Below are 8,964 nucleotides of genomic sequence, written 5' to 3'. Positions count from 1 at the left end.
TATAAAGATTGGGTAACCACCGAGGTGAGGTATATGATATATAGGTCATACTGGACAGGTAGGTAAGTCATAATGATTGGGTAACCACTGAGGTGGGATGCATGTAATATAGGTCATACTGTACAGGTAGGTTAGGTATAGAGAATGGGTAACCACTGAGATGAGGTACATGTAATATAGGTCATACTGGACAGGTAGGTTAGGTATAGAGAATGGGTAACCACTGAGATGAGGTACATGTAATATAGGTCATACTGGACAGGTAGGTTAGGTCTAAAGATTGGGTAACCACCGAAGTGAGGTACATGCTATATAGGTCATACTGGACAGGTATGTTAGGTATAAATATTGGGTAACCATCGAGGTGAGGTTCATGTAATATAGATAATACTGGACAGGTATTTTAGGTTTAAAGATTGGGTAACCACCGATGTGAGGTACATGATATATAGGAAATACTGGACAGGTAGGTAAGTTATAATGACTGGGTAACCACTGAGGTGAGGTACATGTAATATAGGTCATAATGGACATTTAGGTTGGGTATAAAGATTGGGTAACCACCGAGGTGAGGTACATGTTATATAGGACATACTGAACCGGTAGGTTAGGTATAAAGATTGGGTAACCACCGAGGTGAGGTACATGTAATATAGGTCATAATGGACAGGTAAGTTAGGTATAAAGATTGGGTAACCACTGAGGTGAGGTACATGATATATAGGTCATACTGGACATGTAGGTTAGGTATAATGAATGGGTAACCACCGAGGTGAGGTACATGTCATATAAGTCATACTGGACAGGTAGGTTAGGTATAAAGATTGGGTAACCACCGAGGTGAGGTACATGTCATATAAGTCATGATGGACAGGTAGGTTAGGAGTAAAGATTGTGTAACTATTGAGTTGAGGTAGATCTGATATTGGTCATACAGGACTGGTAGGTCAGGTATAAATATAACAAACAAAATTTAGAAGGTAGATGCATTTACTTTCATCTCATGATTATACAGGAAATATTAACGATAAGATTATGAATTAAGTTGTGATATTACAATATTCGTGTCATATTGCTATTCAAAATTTAGAGAAGTATTCAGTGATATGAAATTACATAGTACATTTCTATTTAGAGTCAAGCCTACCTCTAATGATAGACTTACAGAGTGTCACAAATCACAGGTACAATATATAAATGAATACTGTTTCATCAACTCTCTCTAACATTATTTACATTTGAAATTATGCATCTTATAATCAATTACAAGCTGATATGTACTGCCAATAGCATACCAGATACATTCCATACATTAGACATTTAACACTACAGTTGATATCATTGACTTCTCCACTTTTCATTTTTAAATGAATTATACTTCATTAATCACTTCCACGCTTGATTCAATACACACTACTCAATAAATTAGCACCATGAAAAAAACATTTTTTAAAACATATATGTATATTTATACACAACACAAAATGAAATATTACCACAATAATAGGTCAACTTTATTATTTCCAAACAATCAAAGAGAAAAGTTCAATATATTGAATAAAAAACCTGTTATATACATATTACTTCTTTATATTACTTTGGTTAACTATCGTCTCTGTGCAGGTAATTACTTGAAAGTGAGTTTAACTCGTGTTGTCACAACCACATGGACATGTTACTATGGTGATGTGCAGTGATTCCCTCAAGGTTTTACTGTACCCTGAGCTTTACACAAATGTTAAATTTAACTTAATTCTTTACATGACCGTAACAAGAAACCTGGGCGCACAAGCCAACAGGTTCTGATTTAACAAGGGGGCAAAAGCTATAAGGATACACAAGTACTGGAGGACATTCCAGTAGTACAGGTTACCAAGGGAGCACAAACATACAGGTAAACCACAAAAGAACAATAAAGTCATGAGAATTACTTTTTGAAACCTGCTATGTGAATCAGAGGTAAAAAATCAACAATCTATAGTCATCAGGTCAGCAAAAGCAACCTTTACTTGGCCTTATAAAACCTTTTTTTAAAGTTTGTCAGGGGTCTTAAAATCTTGAACATGATAAATCACAGTAAATTGAAAAACTTTAAGTTATGATGCACATAAAGTGATGAAATGGTCAAATTATTGTAAGCAGATACCATACTGTAACTCCCTTTATTTAAGGAATGGGGAGGTAGCCTGGTACAATTTCCAAGGCTCTGCCCATTCTCAAGTGTTGACTCACTCTAGACCACTCAGCCTTTTAATATGTGCTTTACAATTTGTTAATATAAACGTTCACTACGAGTAACCTCTAAAGATGTAATAATCCTAGCAAAATTTGAAACATGAACATGGAGCTCAAGCGCATATCCATACAGTTAAAGCTATACTGTTAGCGTGTTTATTTTCACACACTCAAATTTTAGTATAGTATCAAACCTTAATAGATAAGCGCATTGATAAATTGGTGCACCACCAAAAAATGCAATAGAGAACAATATATAAGTATCCCGATTCACACTTTATTAAATTGGTGCAATAATAATAGTGCGAAAAGTGCTAAAATACAACTACCGCTAAAATGTGTACACTTACAGGAATACAACAATGTGACAATACCCAAAATGGAACACTTTTTTAAGATTATATATAAATGTTTCCTATTTAGCTTTTGGAGCACTATGAAAGAATGCTCTGTTATCTAATTAATCTGTTGTATAATTGAAATATGAAACATTGGAGAAATTGATGGAATTGATGTAAGAGAAAGCAATTGAATTGATGTCAGATAAAAGTGAAAGAATGAAAGACAGACTGTTGAGGACAAGGTGTTATTGTGAGAGAACGTAGGGATGGTGGTGTTGATGATGAAAGGAGAGGATGCGAACTTTAGAGTAAGTAATAAGAGCAAGGGAGATTTGTATCATTAGACATAATTGCTGGTACAGACTGAAGCCTGGGAACCTTCATGGGCAAGTGGACATTTGACGATCTGATGGCTGTCCATCTCATGAGGATAAGTCCCACACCTATAAAATAGTTGACCAATAGAAACGTTAGTTATAGTTGATTTGCAGTTTATTAGAGAGATAATAGCTAGAAAGAAGACTTAGATATCGAGTTAGAAAGAGAACACACTTAGATAGAGGAGTCCGAGAAACACAGTCAAGGAGTGGAGAGTCCGAGATCTAGAGTTAACACTCAGAGAAAACACAGTTAGATAGATTAAACTTAAGAAACATGGAACTAGATATAATGAGCTCAAAGTTGAGAAACAATAAACATTGAACTGGAATTTGACTTGAGCTCTCTAAAGATCTTTCAGCCTTTACATGAAAGAATCAAAATTAGTTGGTTATATTATTTTAATAATAGTTTTTAACGTCAGGGAGGAGCATAATGTAAGTATGCTGTTTGTTTACACTTACACAGCTTACATACGAATTGCCTTGTAAATAAATTTGGTTAATGTTATCTTGAGTTGAATTAATTATGGCAGCGAGACATTTGACACCACATTTCTTCTATTTATAGTCTCAACATGAACAAATCATAACTCGTTTCAATAACTAGTTATGATTTGTTAACTAATAATTGATAACATCAATGAAGTATATGGTAGCACATGAAGTGAAGTCTCAACATGAACAAATCATAACTAGTTTCAATAACTAGTTATGATTTGTTATCTAATAATTGATAACATCAATGAAGTATATGGTAGCACATGAAGTGTGGTATTGAAAGAAAATACAATTTTTTACTACATTATATAAGACCCTAATTTGACTGGCCATAAGCACCAATCCCTAGCGAAACTTAGTGATGATCCATATACCATACATGGTGCTTGCCCCTTTTTTCAGCTAAGTGCTACAATACTGTTCTTTGTCAGAGGATGAGCTACTGAATAACTGGGTTATACACCGACAGAATCACACCAACCTTGCAAACAATCATCATGCAGGATTTTAGTTATCTAATTCTTCACAATACTAATGTACTAAATGCTAAACAAACAAAAAAACAGCCTTAACAGGTACCTTCAAAAACACTTTCTAAGGCAGAAATTTCCCTTTGGTCACAATCACACATGAAAAACTGAGGCTTCCATCCATGGTTCCAAGACTTCAAAATCCGTAATGCCTCACTGATGTTGGCTTTTGTTTCTTTACCAACCACAAATGATCCTACAACGGTATAGCCAACATTGGTGCATACACACACAAAGAACAGAGGAAGATCATACTTTGTTGTGTTGTATGTACTATCTAATAATGTAATCTCCTGTCCATATCGTAGAAGCATCCTTTTTTGAAATGCAGATTGATAAAGAAACAATAGGCTTTTGGGTCCACTGCAATCATCTGGGTCTGATCTAAATCAACAACAACAAAAAACAGAATAGTAAGCTATATGCTCTTCATTACAAATTCAGAAGAATTTTATATAGTAAATAATCAGAATTAATACATATCTATATTATCAGCTTGCACAGATTGTTGTGTTTTATGGATATATCATGGTTTGAGCAGCCCACATTGTGATGTTGATGGACTAGAAATGTACTTTGAATGAAATTGGCTGTGAACTCTCACTTGGGCTGAATTAGGTATTTAACTATCACTGATTTAATCATTTTAATCTATTCCCTCATATCTAATAAGAACGGAGATAAATGTAAACATTCAACGACACAAATTGGATATTGGTTCTTCCCCTAGTTATTGTCTCGTATGATATATCAACTTTGGTGATGGACTATACATGTATAAGAATGTGTAAAAAAACTACGATATTGTTCTACTATTTCTGATGACTACAGTATATGTTTGTAGTTAGCTGTTTTTTGGTGTATAATAACTGAATTACAGGACCCATTTCACATGCTTTATCATAATGAAGAAACATAAATTTTAGATTATACACATGCATCAGTATAACATAATGAGTTCCATTTTTTTTTTTAGCATTAGGAATCAAGAGAAATAAAGATCTCTTTCCTCTGCTTTACAATGATGACTCTTGTAAAATCATTTATTTAATTCTGTCTCTAAAAAACTTAACAGCAGTAAATCAGGACAGTTAATTTTGCAATTCCAACTGTTAATGCTCTGATAGGGACAAAACTGAGTCGAATAGATTTAATTGAACCATTAATATGTTCTTTAAATCATTTCATGCCAGTTATGTTCTTCTTTAAACTATACATACGCTGGGCGGAAGAAGAAATTGTCATCTGGTATGTCCTGTTTCCATGCCTCAACAAGCCTCAAAAGATTTTCTTGGTCATCAGCAGAAAACCTATGTAAGCAAACAAAACAATGAAAATATTACAGCAATGAAACGGGAAATATATATATACAACATGGATAAAAAGTCAATAGATCCTTATTACTAGCCAAACTTCATATTGTTAAAAGTTCAAAAAGGTTTGCGTGTAATCCAGACTTAAGTCGAAAAATTGTGTTTCCGAAATTTCGAGTAATACATTGAAAAGATTTAAGTACGCGGTAACACTCTGCTTGACTCACTTTTAGCTTAATACAATGCAATTACTTCAAAATTACCTTGCACCTGCAACTGCCTGATACAAATAATTTTGTATGTCCTTGTTAGTGGGGGAAAATCTTCTGTTGCTTGATACAATCTGGTCTACTCCTATTTCTGGCAGCAAGGTTTTGTTCACATAGACTTCCAGATGTCTTTTTAAATCTGGAATTCTCCTGCATCCTTCATCCGCCAATTCTCCAATTGTTTCAATGATCTGTCTATCAACTGCATGACTGACAGAAACCTGCTAACTGTTAACAGAAGTTATGAAACTGTATTGGTCTAGAAACCTAAAAACTTACTAAATTTCACATTCTTTATTAAGTTACATTATACTTGACTTCTGAAAACAAATATCCTGCTCTTCACATAAGATTTAAGCACTACATTATTGTAATAAATTAAATCATACAACAATTCATCATATTAATGAGAATTTGGAACTTATACTTCCTCCCATAAGCAATTATCATTCAGATACAGCACAATCATTCAAATCAGTGATGTAAGAATTGTCTTTATCATAATTTCATGTGGTACTTATAGCTAAGGAATCATACTGTATGGTACATTGTTTCAATTTGTTCCAAATATCATTTGTAGCATGCTCTTTTGCTTCCCTTGTCCTTGGCACTCAATGTTAATGAAGCTATACTTAATCCTATAAGTCCCATTTATAGCCTCCATTAAAAAGACAAAATTTACAGGAATTAAATGTCAAAGTTCTGAACTTATATTTTCACGGAGAATATACTAGCAGATTCTAAATTATATATAAATTATATATCATAGTATATGTCAATTGCACCCACCTTTAATTGTCTCAATGAACCTGTAATTATACTTAACAAACTTGTGTGAAAGAACTGGAAAAATGCAACACCCAGCCCCTCCAGACACTAGCCGAATGCTTTTCTGACTGAGCTATTATACCTGATACCAATTAACCAAGTCACACACAAGACTCAACACCACTACCCATTGGATTCTGTTGTGCACCAATGTGAAAGAACAAGCATAAATGCAACTGGTCCAACCAGGAATCAAATCTTGGTCATCTGAATACTTCCCGAAAACAACTGAACTACCTGACAGTATATAGTGATCAATTCTGTCCGATTCCTGCTACATTTGAAGTAGGAAGCCATTAAGTAAATGATAAAATAAATTGTATTACCTCTCCCTCAATGTGATATTGATGGGCATCTTGGTCAGGATAAGAGATATAAACCCTGTACTCTCTCGCTGTATCTTGGGAAAAGCTGTCGCGGAGTTTCTTTGATAAAATCCTCTTCTTCCAGGAAGACGTCTGTCTATCAATCTATTGATTGAATGAATACTGACAGTATTTCTACAGAACGGAAATACATATGGTTTTCAAGAAAATTAACAACATTGACTGTCCAATTTCAGGTTTATTTATCAATCACTTTCCATACAAATAACTTCTACTGCTTTACATGAGTTTTCTTAAAAAATCTCAAAAAAGGGATTTACTATAGTATAAACTTATCTGTTATGCATATATGTTTGTGGGTTCAATAAATTATATATATGCATACCTGCCAACATCTCAGCAATGAAACGATTTTATAATTATAAGATTGTGACTATTGTTGTATTGGCATTTGGCTAATAGATTATACCTTATATCCCGTGTCCAGAAACTTAACGACTTTGCACAGTCGTATGACTGCTGGTCAGTCCTGTTGTTTTGTTACCTGGACACATCTTCTTTTCCCGTTGTCATATGAGTGGTCATCAGCATTTGTAATCTGACAAAACATGTTTATAGAATAAATATCACCTATCAGACTAATCATAACATGAAACAAGAGCACCATCATGTGTATAGAATTATTCGCCCGTCCACTCAAATCTTAAAATTATCACCTTCAGTCAAAATGTTTTCTTCTAGTATCTTATAATTCTGAGAAAGTAGGTTGTGTGCAAACAAAAGAAAACGCTATACTAATATACATCCTTCAGTCATACAATGGGTGAATAAGGCATTGGTAAACATGTGCCCAGAACACAGGTATGCATCATGTACAAAATGTAGCTGTTCAATATGACAGGGTTAAAAAGTTATGATGAACTTTTCATAACCCATAACAATACCACATAAGAATGAGGACATACGCACAGAAGGTACATTACTGACCATGTACAGAATTTCCAATGTCAAATGCAAGACGATATGGAGCAATAGCAGCCATAGTAGAATGAATATCAAAAATGAATGAAGGAACAAACCCTGGGTGCAGATTGGAACCAAACCTTGGGTTACATTCAACATTCTGCTGAGGTATAATGAAGATCCAAGCAAAGGGTTCAAAATTAAGGATCAGACATAATTTGAAGATGTCAATGCTCTTTAGCCGTGAGCTTGAAGATATTACAGTGGGTTATGGACAATAAAAATAATGAGTATAATATAAATCTAGTTCATCAAGTTAAATTGAAAGCCTTAGACATTAAGTCTTAAAATATTGATACTCCATGACTGTGACCTTAGGGATATGACATGCACATAGTTTAATGACATCAATCCTGTGAAACATCATACAGTTAAAGACATATTTTTTTGACAATAATCTTAGACATAATATTGTGCACAGGTATTGTCAAACCATTATGATATACAGATGTATAAAAATATGACAATATATGTGAGAATTACCAGCAGGACTAACTTGATTAATTCTAACTTTTTAAAAAATATTATAGAAAGCCTTCCTTGAATTTTACCCGCACTTATACTACAGGGAAAAAACACTGCTTATAAAACATACCGGTAAACATTTATAAACATTTAATATTCATCTCTTTCAGAGGTATCAATTACTACACAACCAATACCCACTAATTTTCTTTGTGGATTTATGTCTCTCGGGGCCATGCTGACACTGTCTAACTTCATATCCAACAATCACAAATGTAAAAACCATCATGCAAGACATCCTGTCTGAATCCTGGTTGATTGTCTTCCCATTTTAGACGACGATTTTGTAAAAATTGTATATCTGAAAAATAAACAATTTACCAATCTGTCTCATGTTACATGTACCTCACCTGCTTCGTAACCCAGTCTTTATACCAAACTAATTGGCCAGTATGACCTATATATCATGTACCTCACCTCGGTGGTTACCCAATCTTTATACCAAACTTACTTGTCCAGTATGACCTATACTACATGCACCGCACCTCAGTGCTTACTCATTCTTTATACCTAATCTACCTGTCCAGTATGACCTATATTACATGTACCTCACCTCAGTGGTTACCCATTCATTATACCTAACCTACCTGTCCAGTATGACCTATATATCAGGTACCTCACCTCGGTGGTTACCCATTCTTTATACCTTACATACCTGTCCAGTATGAAACTATATTACATGTACCTCACCTCGGG

This window comes from Mizuhopecten yessoensis, unplaced genomic scaffold, assembly GCF_002113885.1.
Source record: "Mizuhopecten yessoensis strain PY_sf001 unplaced genomic scaffold, ASM211388v2 scaffold4421, whole genome shotgun sequence".
In the NCBI taxonomy this organism is placed as follows: domain Eukaryota; kingdom Metazoa; phylum Mollusca; class Bivalvia; order Pectinida; family Pectinidae; genus Mizuhopecten; species Mizuhopecten yessoensis.
The sequence above is the reverse complement of the archived record's forward strand: the minus strand, read 5'-3'. Positions refer to the sequence as shown.